The 18418-nt window shown below is 38.4% G+C and overlaps 1 non-coding gene across 1 annotated transcript; it reads right to left on the reverse strand.

Moving 5' to 3' along the window:
• Positions 1-562: 562 nt before the first annotated feature.
• Positions 563-669, reverse strand: LOC127124409 (small nucleolar RNA R71). Its single transcript, XR_007803907.1, has one exon. It is a non-coding gene; the product is annotated as a small nucleolar RNA R71 (small nucleolar RNA).
• Positions 670-18418: the final 17749 nt, after the last annotated feature.

Raw genomic sequence — 18418 nt, forward strand, 5'->3', positions numbered from 1 at the left:
TTTCTTTCTTTCGTTGATTTGTATGCCACGCACTCGCTCTCAAGGCGAACCGCTCTATTTACGAATCAACGATATCGAACTATATCTCCGAGTCTTACGACGAATTCGGGAATATCGTGCTGAAAACAATCTCCCTCCTATAAACCTTCCTGATTTCAAAAACATTTTTCCTTCTTTAACCGAGATGGCAGAACCAGCTCGTGCTCTAAGAGATTACGCCGCTCCATCGCAAGATGAACCGCATTCAAGTATTGCTCCGCCCGCAATCGAAGCAAACAACTTTGAACTTAAACCTTCGTTGTTGCAGGCTGTGCAACAAAACCAATTCTCTGGAAATCTTACCGAAGATCCAAACCTTCATTTATCCGTATTTGTCCAATACGCTGATACTGTTAAAGCTAATGGTGTCACTTCAGAGGCAATTCGACTTCGTCTTTTTCCTTTCTCATTAAGAGATAGCGCTAGAAGATGGCTTCAATCTCTTCCTTCCAACTCAGTCACCACATGGAACGAGTTGAAGAAAGTTTTTCTTGCCCGATATTTTCCGCCAAGCAAAACAGCTATGTTAAGAGCCTAGATAAACGGATTTAAACAGAAAGACAACGAGTCTCTTTTCGAAGCATGGGAAAGATACAAAGACATGATGAGACTTTGCCCACACCATGGTTTGGAAGACTGGTTAGTAATTCACACATTTTATAATGGTCTCTTATACAATACAAGGTTAACAATAGACGCCGCTGCAGGTGGTGCACTAATGAACAAACCTTACGCTGATGCTTACCAGCTTATCGAAAGCATGGCCCAGAACCACTATCAGTAGGGAACCGAACGAACGAATGTGGAAAAACCTCAACCGAAAACTGGCATGTACGAGATAAGTAACCTTGATCACGTCAATGCAAAAGTGGATGCTTTGGTCCAGAAAATTGAAAGTTTAAACGTATCACCTCCAGCAGCCGTGGTTGCTATAACTCAGAATTGCGAGGTCTGTGGAATCCAAGGCCACACTCCTGCGGAATGTCAACTCTTGACTGGAATCCAAATAGAGCAAGTAAACTATGCTCAAGGAAGCCCCTATTCGAATACCTATAACCCAAATTGGAAGAACCATCCAAACTTCTCATATAAGAGTAATAATGCTTTATATGCACCTGGACAGTCTCCAAATCAAGCCCCATCTATACCTCCGGGATATCAGAAACAGAATCCTAACAATAATACCCCTAGAAAATCCAACCTGGAAATCATGATGGAAAATTTTATAGCTTCCCAACAACAAACCAATAAAGATTTCTTAAACCAGAACATACACACTGGCGAACAACTTAAACAACTAGCAAGCAAAGTAGATGCCCTGGCTGCCCATAACAAAATGCTGGAAACGCAAATATCTCAAGTAGCTCAACAACAAGCACCTACTGCTGCACCAACTGGTACATTCCCTGGACAGCCCCAACCCAATCCGAGAAGCCAAGCTCATGCAATTATATTAAGAAGTGGAACGGAAGTGGAAGGACCGTCTGACCCAAGGATAGAAAACCAAAACCCTAAGAAATCTACTGAGGAAAGTGAACCTAAGGAAAAGGAAGAGAGTAATAAGGAAACCCTAGAAAAGAAGGAACCTTATGTACCTCCACCACCTTACAAACCACCTATACCTTACCCTCAAAGGCTTGTTAAAACCAAAGATGTAGGCCAATTTAGAAAATTTGTTGATCTCCTTAAACAATTAAACGTTACAATTCCGTTTACCGAAGCTATTACGCAGATGCCCTCATATGCTAAATTCTTAAAAGAAATTCTTTCTAATAAAAGGAAACTTGAGGATAGCAAAACCGTTACACTCCCTGCCGAATGTAGCGCTATAATCCAAAACATGCCCCCTAAACTCAAGGATCCGGGTAGTTTCTCTATACCCTGCCACATAGGAAAATTTGTCATCGACAAAGCCTTATGCGATTTAGGAGCCGGAATTAGCGTTATGCCTTTATCCATATGTAAGAAACTGGAAATGGGAGAATTAAGACCGACCAAAATGTCTGTGCAATTAGCAGATCGTTCCATCAAATATCCTGTATGAATCCTTGAAAACGTTCCCGTACGCATAGGTCAGTTTTACATTCCCACTGACTTCACAATTATGGACATTAGAGAAGATGATACGACACCTATTATACTAGGAAGACCTTTCTTAGCAACTGCCGGTGCAATCATAGACGTAAAACGAGGACGACTCACCTTCGAAGTAGGCGAAGAGAAAATTGAATTCATTCTTTCCCAATTCTTGAAAGCACCTGCAATAGAAGATACATGTTACTTCATGGATATCATCGATGAATGCATAAAAGAAGCAGAGTCAGGAGAAGACAAATCATCAGACTATCTTTTAGAGGACAAATCTAAACAATGCCTAGCAATAACACCGGATCCTACGCAGTGTCTTAACAAACCAACCCCTGATTTGAAAACACTTCCCAAAAATCTGAGATATGAATTCCTAGACTTAGAACTTGAACGACCTGTGATAGTTAATGCAGATCTAGGAAGACTCGAAACAGAAAAACTCCTACATATCTTAAGAAAATATCCAACCGCACTAGGATACCACATCACCGATCTTAAAGGAATAAGCCCTTCTATTTGTATGCACCGCATCATGTTAGAAGAAGACTGTAAAACCTCTAGGGAACACCAGAGAAGACTAAATCCGATCCTAAGTGAGGTAGTAAAGAAAGAAATAACCAAGTTATTAGAAGCAGGTATTATATATCCTATATCTGATAGCAAATGGGTTAGTCCTGTACACGTTGTACCAAAGAAAGGAGGCATAACCGTTATTGAAAACGAAAAAGGAGAAACTATAACTAAACGAATCGAATCGGGATGGAGAATGTGCATTGATTATAGGAAACTAAACAAAGCAACCCGAAAAGATCATTTCCCTTTACCATTCATTGACCAAATGTTAGAACGATTAGCTAAACATTCACATTTCTGTTATTTAGACGGTTATTCAGGCTTCTTTCAAATACCAATTCACCCTGATGACCAAGAAAAGACAACATTCACATGCCCTTTTGGTACCTTCGCGTATAGACGAATGTCGTTTGGTCTGTGTAATGCCCCTGCAACTTTTCAAAGATGCATGATGGCAATATTCGCCGACTTTCTCGAAAACATCATGGAAGTATTTATGGATGACTTTTCTGTATACGGACAAAGCTTCGAAGAATGCCTTGAAAACCTGGAAAGAGTTCTGGAGCGATGTGTAAAAGTAAACTTAGTACTTAATTGGGAAAAGTGCCACTTTATGGTACAAGAAGGAATTGTTTTAGGACACATCATCTCGAACAGAGGAATTGAAGTAGACAAAGCCAAAATAGAGGTAATCGAAAATCTTCAACCCCCAAGAACCGTGAGAGAAGTACGAAGTTTTTTAGGACACGCCGGTTTTTACCGACGATTCATCAAAGACTTCTCTAAGATAATTAAACCCTTAACCGGACTGTTGATGAAAGATGCTGAATTCATATTCGACGATAGCTGTTTAAAAGCATTTCAAACTCTTAAACAAGCATTGATCTCCGCACCCATTATGCAGACACCAGACTGGAATGAACCATTCGAAATAATGTGCGATGCCAGTGATTATGCTGTAGGTGCTGTTTTAGGACAAAGAAAGGATAAAAAGCTTCACGTTATATATTACGCTAGCAGAACCCTGGATGAAGCACAGATGAATTATGCCACAACCGAGAAAGAACTCCTAGCAGTGGTATTTGCGCTAGATAAATTTCGTTCTTACCTGGTAGGAGCCAAAATAATAGTTTACACTGATCACGCTGCTATCAGGTACCTTTTAACAAAAAAAGATGCTAAACCTAGACTCCTAAGATGGATCTTGTTACTACAAGAATTCGACTTAGAAATCAAGGACAAGAAAGGAACTGAAAACGTAGTAGCAGACCACCTCTCTAGACTTGAGAACCTTGAACCGGAAAGAACATCCATTAATGATGATTTCTCGTATGATAAACTCATAGCTACTTTGGAAGAGAACAACTCCGACATGCAAGTAGAAACCACCTTAGCTATATCTGTCATACCATGGTACGCTGATCTAGTCAATTATTTAGCTGCCGGAATAGTTCCACCTACTTTATCTTACCAGCAGAAGAAACGATTCTTCCACGACATAAAACATTATTACTAGGATGATCCCTTACTTTTCAAAAGAGGCCCCGATGGTATTTTCCGTCGATGTATACCCGACGAAGAGGTAGAAAATATAATCCAACACTGTCACTCTGCGCCTTATGGTGGACACACAAGTACATCCAAAACCTGCTCTAAAATCCTACAAGCTGGCTTTTATTGGCCAACTATATGGAAGGACGTACATGCGGCTATTAAGGAGTGTGACAGATGTCAACGCACGGGAAACATATCTAGACGTGACGAGATGCCACAAAAAGGTATTTTGGAAGTAGAGATTTTTGACGTGTGGGGGATAGACTTCATGGGACCTTTCCCATCCTCTTTCGGTAACAAATACATACTCGTGGCAGTTGACTACGTATCAAAATGGATCGAAGCTATAGCTTCTCCAACAAATGACACCCGAGTAGTAACTAGACTCTTTAAAAATATAATATTTCCGAGATTTGGCATCCCAAGAATAGTAGTCAGTGATGGTGGATCACACTTTATATCCAAGGTACTCGAAAAACTACTACTTAAATATGGAGTGAGACATAGGATAGCAACACCTTACCACCCTCAAACCAGTGGACAAGTGGAAGTATCTAACAGAGAAATCAAGCAAATACTAGAAAAAACGGTCGCCACTTCAAGGAAAGATTGGTCATTGAAATTACCAGAAGCTTTGTGGGCATACCGAACTGCTTATAAAACTCCCATAGGGACGACCCCATTTAAGCTCATTTATGGAAAATCCTGTCACCTCCCGGTAGAATTAGAACATAAAGCCTATTGGGCTATTAGAAATTTAAATTTGAATTATAAAGCCGCCGGTGAAAAGAGAATCCTTGACATAAACGAATTAGAGGAACTCAGAAGAGACGCCTATGAAAATGCCAAAATCTATAAAGAAAGAACAAAACAATGGCATGACAAGCGTATATCAAGGAAAATCTTCAAGCAAGGCGACGCAGTACTTTTATTTAACTCCAGACTAAAGTTATTCCCGGGAAAACTACGATCCAGATGGTCAGGACCTTTTCATATCACTAAAATCTTTCCCAGTGGAGCGGTAGAAATAAAAGGACAATCTACAGAACCGTTCACCGTAAACGGGCAACGTCTGAAACATTATCACTATGCGGAAACCAACGAGGATTCGCAAATTCTACACTTAGACGAAACGCCCCCAGGACTCATAGACTATATTTAACAGTTTCTTTGTCGAGCTTGCGACATTTAAACAAAGCGCTTAGTGGGAGACAACCCACAAATTAATTTGTTATTTTATTATTCTATTATTATTATCATTTCCCTATTTTTCTCTTAATTATTCTTTTAATTTCTATTTAGTATTCATTATTGATTTATTAAAAAAAAGAAAAAATATATATATATATATATAATAATAATAATTCTTTTCTTCTTTCGGCATTTGGCCAAATCCTGACTTAAACTCATGTTTCTTTTCTCTAGCTAACACTAACCAGATGGGACATTCTGATCGTATGGGTATCAAGTTCAGAGGAATGGCTCAGAAACGAAAGTTTGAAGAATTAGCCGCTAGAGAGATGCTACCTAGTTTATATGTTGATGATTGGGCGATGACTGCCCTTGGATTGAGACAGAGTGTCCTGTTTTTGCTGAATCAGATAGGATGGGAGACCTCCCCTATCCTGAGACATTTCACCACCTACCGGAGACTCACACTAGAATTCCTTAGTTCATTAATCTATCTACCCAGCCATGGAAAAGGAATTAGCAGAGGTTTTATCCAGTTCAGAATGTTCAATATGGAGTACCAATTTAATATTAGAGACTTCACCAACCTTTTGGGTTTTCCTACCTCCTTTGATACATTCACTGTAAGCCAGGAAGAACTTTTTGAATATAGAGAGCTTGAACACTTTTGGGGTAAGCTGACTGGAAATGATGAGCCCGAAGAACATGAGTTTCTCTCTGGAAACATACATAACCCGGCTTTTCGCTATTTCCATAAGGTCCTGACCCACACTTTATTTGGGAAGAAGCCAAATAGTACTTCAGTTTCACGTGATGAACTCTTCATCATATTTTGTGCTTCCCAGAACCGTCCAGTAAACGGTGCTACTTTTATGTTAGCTAATTTGGACCACCTTATCCAGGATGAGCGAGCACCCATTAGAATAGGCGGTTTGATCACTATGATAGGTAATGCTATTGGATTACGTCAGCCTATGCTTGACCTTAGCCCTTTTTGTGGCATTACTACTATGAGTATACCCTTCCTCTTCAACACTATGTTTATAGCAAACATAGGGTCTGATGAGTTTGAGCTTATTATTGATAACCAGGTTCTCTGCCTATTCACCATGCCCGATCCTAGAACTAGTGTTCATAACCAAAGGAACTGGCTCTATAACCTGAATGAAACCCTAACTCCGGCTGGATCCACTGAATCCATCCAGGATTATGAGATTTGTGATGACTATGAGCACTATGTTGACCATATCTCTCTTGCTGAATCTGACCCTCAGACTCCATCCGGCTACTATGATATTGATCCTCCTCCTCAGCCTGTCCTGACCGAAGAATCAGCCATGCCTGATCTCCGACATCATATGCCAGGAACAGATATTAAAACCGTCATTGAAGCCTTGATGTCAGAGCAAGACGCCCTCAGGGAAGATTTCCACAACTTGAGACTTGAAATCCTAGAATACATGAGCAGCACGGCAAGTCAGTTACGTATGTTACGACATCATGTTAACTCTTTTGCTCCTCCGGCCAGAGATCCGAAGATAGATGGAATTTAGTTATTTCTTTCTAAGTTATTTAGTTTTAGGCTAGATTTTTCATTAATGTTGTTTGAATTCATGTTTATTTCTATTTCATTTCATTGTTTTCTTTCCCTGTAATACATTATGATCATTTTTATTTAAGCTGTTTAGTTAATTTTATTATGCAATGGCTATTACGCTCTACTGTTGTTACCTATTATTATTATTATACAAAGCAAGTAAGCATGCACAATACATTAAAATTGCAGACTAAAAATGATCATAAGCAAAATGAAACATTAAAATACGCTACCAAAGTAATTCTGTGAAGCGCTGTTGAAAGCCTTTCCAAAAAGAAATGTGTGACGAGCGTCACACTACCCATAACGGACGGCACGTCTATTGCCTGTTACGAGCGTCACAGCCTTGTGACGAGCGTAACGCCCCTCAGACATGTGAACGTTAGGGAGCCGTTGGAGACGAACGTTACACTTTAACTTTTTACATTCCCCATTCATTTTTCATTTACCACACTTAATTACTCTTCAACCACTTTTTCTTTCTATCTTCCAACCCTTCTCCTATAAATACCTGCCAAAACTTCCTTCATTCACCACAAAACAATTCTCTCCTATCAAATACATTTCTTTTTCTTTCCAAATCATCCCTTCAAAAATTCATCACAATGGCGGGAAATCAAAATTTCGGAAATATCATCTTCCGATCCGGAGATGACAACTATCAGCAAGAGCAATTCGAACGTTTCCAACAGCGAGGCGTCGCTTCCACCAGGTACCCCGATTTAACTTGTTTACAACAATTAGGATTACTCCAAGGTATCGAATGGATGCTCCGCCTAGCCGACTTAACCTTCCTTTGCACTCATAATCAACCCACCTACCCATCCCTAACCTTAGAATTCTTAAGTTCATACGACTACACCACTCCCGCCGGTGAAGACGAATTTTTAACCGGTACCGCAACCTTCCGCATGTTCAACACCGAGTACTCCTTAACCCAAAACCAATTGAGTACCATGTTACAATTTCCCATAGAAGGTCAGGTACACCCCAAAATCCCTCCAAACTCAAACTGGAACACAGTTGGCGTTTTTGGCCTTTTTAAGAAAATTACCGGTATAGATACCTACAACTGGGAAGAACTCCTTCTCTCCCATATACATAACCCCACTATCCGGTACTTCATCCGCATCTTGCAAAACACAATTTTTGGAAGACCAAACAACAGCAAGGTCAACTCAAAGGAGCTATTTTTCCTCCAATGCGTCTTCGAACCGGATACTCAGGTAAACGCCGCCTCTTTTCTCTTTCATCATATCCGCACCTTATGTGCTAGAGGCCGGCAACCCTTTATAATTGGTGGATTAATAACATCCATAGCACTTGGCCTGAACTTAGGGGATAAACTCCAAACTTTAGAATCCCTACCTCCCCTGTCTATGGATATCAGCTATTGCCGCTCCAGCCGCCTGATTAAAAACAGAGTAGGCGGAGGATATTATCTTATGGTGAACAACCAGGCTGTCCCAAGCGTTGTTCTACCAAATATCGCCCTAACTGATGTCACAAACCCCGACCGCCACCTCTATGATCTAAACGCTCCTGAAACCACCGAGCCTTTACAAACAAACCCACAAACAGATGAGTTTGAAGAAATGGAACAAGGTGATCATCCTCCTACACAACATTCAGCCCCGCTCAACCCTTCCGGTAATGCAACTGGCCCATCCTCCCAACGTCGTCGACGAAGAAGGCCTGCAACCAACGACGACATTATGGATGCTATCGATGGAATGCAAGCACAGAATGCAGAGATGATGCAGATGATGCGTCAAATGCAACAGCAACAGGACGCTCGGAATGCCATAACCGACCAGCGGTTTACTGAGTTGTTTAGCAGGTTCGACAACTTAGACATACGTCAAAGATCACCAGGTCCAAGAACCAGAGGCGGAAGGCAGCCTTAGTTGCTATTTTCTTTGCATTTCCATTTTGTCTTTCTTTCCCTTAAAACATTGAGGACAATGTTTAGTTTAAGTATGGGGGGGAAACAATATTCTTCCTATTTCCATTTTTCAAGTATGTTACCTTCCCTTTCATTGTTATTTCCCTTTCTTACTATCTAAAAAAAAAAAAAAAAAAAAATTATTTTAAGTTAAGTCCGAGTGTGAAAATTTCTATTATCTATTCCCTCAATTTTCTTGAGCCATAACAAAAAAATTTTAACACACCCAATAAGTATAAAGGTTTCTTACTCTATAAAACTTGAGTGAAATCAAAACAAAATCATTACCATAACAACGCTCTGAGAACCTCAATATGTTAGATCAGGATAAAGTACCTATTATACCGATTCCTTGAACTTTTAGTTCTATGGCAACCCCAAGTAGTTTATACAGAAGTCAGCACCATCTTAATAGCAAACTACGTGGAGAGCCGATGAATATAAGTGAATGATCCCCAAAAGTAACCTAAGATATATAAATATATCAAGAAATGCACTAAGTAAATTAGGTGATCCTTACCAGATCATTTAATCTAAAGGTTGCAGATCATGCAAAAGCACAATACGAAAGATCCATTATGAGTTGGTTCAGTAGGAATCTGGTACTGAACTTGGTAGGGCGGACTACGGTTCGATCCCCCGCAATTTGCAATGGACTGAATAATGAAGTTATCCGACTTATGTACCAGAACTTCTAGCTAAAAGCGAATCATAATCACTAACCGGTTACTCCACTATGTGCGCGAAAAGATAAAGGGCTTAATGTGATTTCGCTAGAATGAAAACGGGTAAAATAAGACTAAAGGAACCAGGATAGCTATCATAGGGTACTTGAACTGATTTGCATAAGGTAGGGTTATCTAAGTTGTAACGGTAGTTGTTGATGTCAAGATTAAACTCAAGTCCTCCCAAACAAAAACCCATTTGCAACCTAGTACGAATTGATGTGTGCTTTGAAATTTCATCTGGCTAAAACTTTTAACAAGTTCTATACTTAATTTTGCTTGAGGACAAGCAAAGATTTAAGTATGGGGGAGTTTGATAACACGAAATTATATCACATTTTAAGACTTAATTCAATTAGATTATATTATCATTTACTTTAGTTTATCTCATTTTATCAGATATTATGCAGTATTTCCTTGCTATTTATGTCAGGTATCCATTTTGAAGCAAAAGTGAAAAAGGGAAGAAAAGGAGGTGTAAAAAGGAATAAAAAGGAAACAAATATCAAAGACCAAGCCCAACCCAAAGAAAGCGCACGTTGTGCCTGTGACGGGCGTCACAAGGGTTGTGACGAGCGTCACACTAGAAGCACCACTGTGACGAACGTCGCACATGGTGTGACGAGCGTCACACCATTCCACTAGCTTTTTGGCGCAAGTCACGCCCTCAGAAAGACTTGAAGAGGAACGTTGAGAAGTTGGTCTCCTATATCCACGCCGCGCATGTAGCCACGTTGAAGAATGGGAGAAACGGAATGCAGTTACCAACACTATTATAAATAGCCATCTCACAAACCTAAAACGGAGACCGGTTTTTCCACGCTCACATTGCCGAAGCTCTGCCAAATTTTCTTTTCACGCCTTTTGCTTATTTTTCCTTTTCCAGCATTGTTTATTTTATTTATTTCTTTTGCAAGCTTTACGTTCTTTTTCCCTTGCAAATTTACCTTTCCAGTTTTAGCTTTTAGATATTTTTCGCATAATAGTTTCTACACCGGAAACTATTGTGCAATTTTATACTGGATTTAACCTTACGTTATATTCCAGTTTTATTTCCTTGATTTAATTTACTGTTTAATTGAAGAATCCAAGAACAAATCCTACCGGCTTGTGGTGGAGTGTTCAAGACCATTGTATTACGCATTCAGGTTCTTTAATCATTATTTAATATTTGTTTTATTATTTATCTATATTATCTGCCTGGAATGAGTCTGTTTATGCATGATATAAATTCTTATTTATTTAGCATGTCTGGCTAATTTGCCTAGGTATCGGTATGTAAAGTAAGCAGAATAAGGGATCAAGACTGAGTCGGTCTACCTAAACTTAAAATCAAAATCAATCTTTTTACGGTCTCAACTTACAGGTTTAATAACAAGATTTTTTACAAAAGTAAAAGACATAAAGAAGTTAAAATCAATAGAGCGAGAGTTTGAGATTTTAACTGGACAGTGTAAGTTAGGCATTAATTCTAGATCAGGGCGAGAGCAAGTTTTAGAGTTAATTAAATTCTGACCTTTTCCAAAAAGTATTTTTAAAGATTGAATGTGAGGACGAGAGTTAAGCATTTGGATTTAATTATATAACCTAAGTCAACAGAGCGAGAGTTTGAGATAAGGGTGTTTAAAACGGTCAGTATTTTCTTAAAAAGAGTTTCTGCAACTTTATTGCTTTCAAAATATGGTTTTTGACTTAATTATAAGTGACAGCAACATTAATATAAAATCATGGTTTATTCAACAGAGCGAGAGTTTGAGATAGAACCTTTAACCAATAAAGTTAACCGAAACGATTCATTTTAAAACCAAGAAACCGACAGAGACTTGATTCCCTAGTTTTGACGAACTACATACCGATATCCGTTTTATTAATATTTAATCTAGATATTAGTTTAGCTCTTAGTTTTTCCCAAACAATCAAACATTTTCACCTTAGATTTACGTAGTAACCTTAGATAACGGTATATCGATTCATAAGTCCCTGTGGGATCGATATCTTTTAAAACTACGCGATAGAACTGTGCACTTGCAGTTTGTATCCCATTCTCGACTCACCCAGTCGAGCGATCATGAACCCCAAATGAATAACAATCATCACAAATGAACCCCGAGATGAACCCCAAATGAATAACAATCATCACAAATGAACCCCGAGATGAACCCCAAATGAATAACAATCATCACAGATGAACCCCGAGGATGAACCCCAATATGAAGAACAATCGTCACAAATGAACCCCGAAGATGAACCCCAATATGAAGAACAATCGTCACAAATGAACCCCGGAGATGAACCCCAATATGAACCCCAAGTCAATATAGGCGAACCCCGAACGGATAACAGGTAACCAAAGTGAACCCCAACTAGTGAACCCCGAATAATAACAGAGGAAATCCCCCAAGGTATGAACATACCCCCCACACACACACACACTGAACAAATGGGTACTCACACCAACGCCAACAAATGCCGGAAACAAAGACTCGAAACGGTAAATACAAGTCGAGAATAAGGGTAAACACATGCGAAAATAAAGAAAAGGGTGCCCGGAGAGATTGCTCTCAACCTCCTGCCTACGTATCTCATCTGGTATGAGAATCAGGGCGACGTAGTTCCCCTTACCAGGGGTAAAACACTCTCCTAACCAGAGACCGGGGAAACAACAAACTAATAGGGAGACTAAAACTCGAGCCTAATAGTTGTCATGCAATCAATATCCCTAAGTCGAGGTCTCTAACAAGAACTTAACTCATCCTGGACGCGAGTCAACTCAAGTCTAAACTCTACATACATTCAACTTCCTCAGAAGTCAATCGTACGACTCCTACAGAAATGGAGATGAGAAGAGGAAAGCAAATAACCACACCAGCATAAGTGAACAAACATCACACACTATATCCATACAAGAGTCTCAAACAATGGGTGGGCTTTAGTCAAGAGGGGTCATATCAACCTCGACAAACAAGTCAAATTGTAAGGGGTAATCTGTAGCTCTTAACCACTGACATTGAATGTCAGGGTGAGCAAATAAAAATGGTAATGAGGATGAGACCTCGTAGCTCTTAACCCTGGCCAGGGTGAGCTTATGATACAGAAAGCGTGGGGATCCAGAAAGTGGGATCCTTTTCCACTTGACAGACTCTGGACAAAAGATCTGGGGCACATGTTCAGAAGCATCAGCACGTACTGTGAGCATAAAGAACGACACACTGAATAACGGGGAATCGGTTACAGATCCCTACCTTCCGTCAATTGCCTCTTCTCTTGGAGGTCTTGTCAAGTATCACATGCCTCTTCTTGGAGGTCTTTGGGCACAATTTTAAACAAAACACAAACAGAGCCTCTGAAGGAGGACTTGCCCGCAAAATGCCTGCCAAAAAGGTGACATGACTTCAGACTACATGAAGTAAGAAGCTAACTACATAAGTGGTGTGTCAACTACAATCCAATGCTCAAGCAAGATCTAAAGCAAGCAAGCAACTAAGGTACCTGTACAAAGACTAAACAGTTAGTACTTCAGTCATAAAACCAGAAGACAAGCAGTGAAACCCTCTAACAGTTACACAATTCAATGCATTAGTGCCCTAGCACTCAAATAAGCTCATGAGCTCACCACATCAATTAAAACCCTACAAAACAAAAATAGGTCAGAACTCAATGTATTTGTATCTCACAAGGTGAGAACAAACCCAATCATCAATGATGAGTATCCACCTGAAACAAGCGACAAAGTTAGTTTATGTATATCCAATCAACACAACAAAGCATAAACAAACAATGGCATGAGATGAATTGAATCACAAATCAGGGATCAAACCAATGTAAAAGAGGCAAAGGCTCACACCACAAAGAAGACCCCAAACCAAGTCAAAGAAATGGACCAAGAACAAACCCTAAAACTGGGTCAAAACTCTAATACAAAGACAAGACTCAAAACCTAACCAAATGACCAATCCAGGACCCATCCTTTTGCACATCACACATTCAAACACTCCCTCCAATGTCCTCAAAAGGACCAGCATCAAATCAATGATCAAGTACCTCTACTGGCCTATGTAATGTAATGACAAAAAATATGCACAAAATGAACTTCCAATTTAGAAAATTCATATCAAATCAGAAATGCATGCAATGACTTTGGGATTTTTTGTATAAGTTCCTTATGCCATGAATGTTCAATATGCAAAAGATCAAGTCGAAAATGATGCAAATGCTATATGAACAAAAATGCACCAATTCAATGTCAAAAATGTGACACAAATTGTCACATTTTTCTCTATGTGTCAAATATGATGATAACAGGTGAGAAAAAATCCAAACCAGTGACCAATAATTCATGTCATGTATGAATGTCATGTATGCAAAAGAGTGGATCAAAAGGCTCAAAATTGAGGATTTCACAATGCATTGAATGCACTAGATCAATTTGGCACAATATTGCTTCAAAAATTCCCACATAAAAATCCAGACATCAAAAATTCTTGAATTTAACACCATAAAAAAGTAGACACAAATACAAAACTATCAAAAAAAATTGGGACTCAATTGGACATTTTTTGGATTTTATATGAATTAAACAAAATGACCAAAATAATTGAAATAAAATAGAAAAAGGAGAGAAATGAATATTTGAATTAAATCAGGAAAATCACAAGCCATTGGATCTGGCGCGCATCTGAAATCAACGGTCCACATTCAAACTGATGAAACGCACCGTTTCATTAATCCAGTTGTCTATCCAGTCAGCCTTCAACGCACGCGTGGCCTTGGTCAAACAAATCCTATCCAATCAAACTTCCACGCAGTGCACCACATGGCGCCCACTCATCAAAACCCTAGCCATGACACAGACGCCGGAGCTCTGCTCCAGTCGTCTTCTCCGACGAGTCCCCGGTGGCTCCCACGGCGGCGCCACCCTAAAAATTCCCAGAAATTCACCAGACCACCACCATTCCACTCATTTTTCCATGTTGATTCCAAATATCACCTTAGTTTCTCCTAATTCTTCCTAGGTTTTGCAAATCGAAGGAGAGAAGTTTTCAAATCCAAACTTCCAGTCACAACTATGTCCTCAATTCTCACTCAATCTCAATTCTAATCATATATTCATGGCCTACGCATCAAGATCTTCAATCATATAACCTAAAATCAGCAAAAGGAGAGAGTGAAATGGAGTCACCTGGAAATGGAGATCTCTGAAATCACGATCTCACGAGCTCGGCTGCTCCAGATCAACTCCTTTGAACTTCCTTTGAAGCTTTATGCAAAAAGCAATGGCTGAAACCTCTTGAATGCACCTCAATTTCCAAATTCGATCATCATGATAATGCACTTGAACTGCTCGATTTCTTGAGGAATAGTACCAAACGATGGATGATTCTTGCTCAGTGAAGCATGAGGATCAAGAATATGCAATGATCTTTGAGAATTGTGTGAATAAAATGCAAATTCGAAGAGAGAGATTTTTGAGAGAGTTTCTTGAATTCTAGATCTGAAAATGCAGTTATGGCAGTTATGATTAGGGTTTCACTACTTATACTCCTTGCTAATAACACTGATAATCATTTTATCCATTTACTAATCATGATTAGTGAGTTATTATGCCAATTGCAAAAATGCAAATTGAGCTCCCATAGCCATAATGCACGTGTTCATCCCCATGCTAGGATTGGAATCCACTCAAGAGCAACCAAGGGTCAGGATTTGAAGATTGTTTTGCTTGCATCTTAAGCCAAGAATGAATGGTGAAGATTTGCTTCATTTTGAACATGTGTGAAACAAGGAACATACACGCCTCTCTCATGCATGGAAAGGGCTCATTTTTACTCAAACATGGTCTATGAAGAAGGCTGAAGTGAAGCCTTGCCTTGGTTCTTTGTGAATTTTGATTTGTAGCATGACACCATCCTTAGAACAAATGTGAAATAATGTGACTTTTGACCATGATTCCTTGAGGCTTAGCTTGCACAATTGAGTCAAATGATGTCATTTTGAGATGCCTTGAACATGAGAAGCACTTTGCAAAAAGAATGAACCAATTTGAAGCATTATATCAAAAGTTATGCCATTTTGAATTTCCATGCACACCTTGTGATCAAATGACCATAACTCCTCAACCATTCATCATATGGACATGAATTAGGACTTTTTGGAAAGGGGGGCCAAAGATCTACAACTTTCATGTTCACCAAAAATCCATTTGGAACTTCCTTGATATTGAAAAGTCAAGTTGAAAGTGGACCAAAAACTTGCCAAATTTGGAAACTTTGAATTATAGGTCATTTTCCATTTTTAGTAACTTTTGCCATGACCTTTGAATCTTCAAGATGGATGTTTAGAATGATTAATAGACCCTATTTGAACATGATTAAGGTGTCTCAACTCATTTCCCCACCTCATAGCCCTCAATTGACTACACAGTTGACTTTTGGTCCTCAGATGACCTTGAAATGTCTTGATCAACTTGAACCTCTATCACTTGGGGAAATTGCTTCAAAATGAAACCCTAGCTCATGCAAGCTCCTTATAATAATCATGTGATCCTCATCCCAAGAAAACACCTCATCTCTTTAAGAAACCCTAGTTGGAAGAACTACATTGATTAAGGTTGACCAGAGGTCACAACCCTAATCCAAAGGAACTTGAGGATGAACTATGAAACCCTTGATGATGATAGAACCATGATGATGGTGATATATCCTTGCAGATAAGATGATGCTCAAGACCTTTGAAGAATCAAGAAACCCTAATTGGAGCCCATACCCTCAGATGGCTGATGATCAATTCATAGAGACCCTCAGGCTTGAATCACCTAACTTTTCCATCTTTTGAAAAGACTTTGGAGGATGATCTTCTTATTTTCATATGAGATGCAAAATGCAATGCCTAATGCCCTAAAACATGAAATGCAATGCCCCAAACTAGTCTCAAGAAGAGGAGGGCAAATTTTGAGGTGTTACAAGTTGCAATGCACAATGCTCAACAAAGATTATTATGTGTGATTATTGAGAAATGCGATGAAGAATGAAGATGATGAGCACTTTGGTGTATATCTTTTACTTTTCTTGTTATTTTGCTGAAGAAGAGACATTTGAATATTTATATGATGCGTGGACAAATAACTAACATAACAGAAATATTTTCCAAAGTTACACAGCAGAAAATTAAGTAAAATAGGCGATGAGTCGACTCAAACAAAGTTTATTTCAGGGTTGAGTCGACCTATGACTCGACCTGTTCGGACCCGTGGCAATATGGTTCAAATGAAAGTGGGAAATGAGTCGACGTAAGGAGTAGATGAGTCGACTCATTCAGGTTTCCCAGAAATGAGTCTACCTGTGACTCGACCTGTTCGGACCCGAAGGTTTTGCTCCGAGTCATGAGTCGACTCACAAAGCTTAAACTTCCAAAAATGAGTTTTGCAACATATTATGACCAATTTAAACCGATCTCCTATGAACCTAGGATATTTACTATGATTAAGTGCATGATTTACATATAAGATATGCTCCTATATGCTTGGACACACTGAACCTATATTTTGAACATGTTAAAGGATGAATACTTTCTATGCTATGATGATATTATCCAAAGACATGTTGTGGGCGACTAGAGAGGTTTTCCATCATTAAAATGAGTACTAGGCATATTTGCCCTCACAAAATTATGTTATAACAATATTTCTGGTGAAAACGTTATTTCATACTGACAATAGTGGTCGTCAAGGCTAAAGTAGCAAACCTTTACCTTGTTTTTCAGAAACACAGAATTAGGGGCAACTGTCTGTGTCGATCAATAACGACTCCGGACGACCATTATGAAGGAATTACATTACTTTCAGAATCTTCCTAAGAATCTTCCTAATATACGAGGAATCTTCTCTTTATAATCACAAAAGATCTCAAATACATTTACATTTAATGACTCTCCACAATTTATTTTTAACAAATAACGGGATTGTTATTTTATATATATATATATATATATAATATATATATATATATATAATATAATATATATATATATATATATATATATATATATATATATATATATATATATATATATATATATATATATATATATATATATATATATATATATATCGTTAATTTATTGATTTATGTTTACGGTGGAAACCAAAATTCAAATCAACTATATTTTTTTTTACTTATATTATTCTGTCTCATATATAATAAGTTTGGATGTCATAAAATGAACGGGGCATAATGGAATGGAGCGAAGCGAAACAAATATTTTATTTTATTGTTTGGAAATTTAATAATAGAATAAGGTAAGTTGTTCATTCCGTCTAAATTGGAAGAGAAGAAATATGATCATAAATGATGTAATGGAATTGAATCCATACCAATCTATTCCGCTCCGCTCCATCTAATTTTAATGATCCAAACAATAAAACATCATTTCATTCCCTCTCATTTTGTCTCGCTTCACCCGATTCCATCTATCCAAACAAAGACTAAATTCATCATTCATAATAAATTTGCTTATCCCTAACTTGCATTTTTCATAAAGTAAATCCTAGCAACAGTTTTTAATTTATCAAAGTAAATTAAATGATAGTTAATAAATTACACCGTCATCATTATCGATTTATACTATTACTTTATCAGTTGTCAAACTTTTCTTAATATTTAGATCTATATTTAATTTATGATATAAAATCATTTTATATTATCAACTTAT

Source organism: Lathyrus oleraceus, chromosome 2 (genome assembly GCF_024323335.1).
Source record: "Lathyrus oleraceus cultivar Zhongwan6 chromosome 2, CAAS_Psat_ZW6_1.0, whole genome shotgun sequence".
Lineage (NCBI taxonomy): Eukaryota > Viridiplantae > Streptophyta > Magnoliopsida > Fabales > Fabaceae > Lathyrus > Lathyrus oleraceus.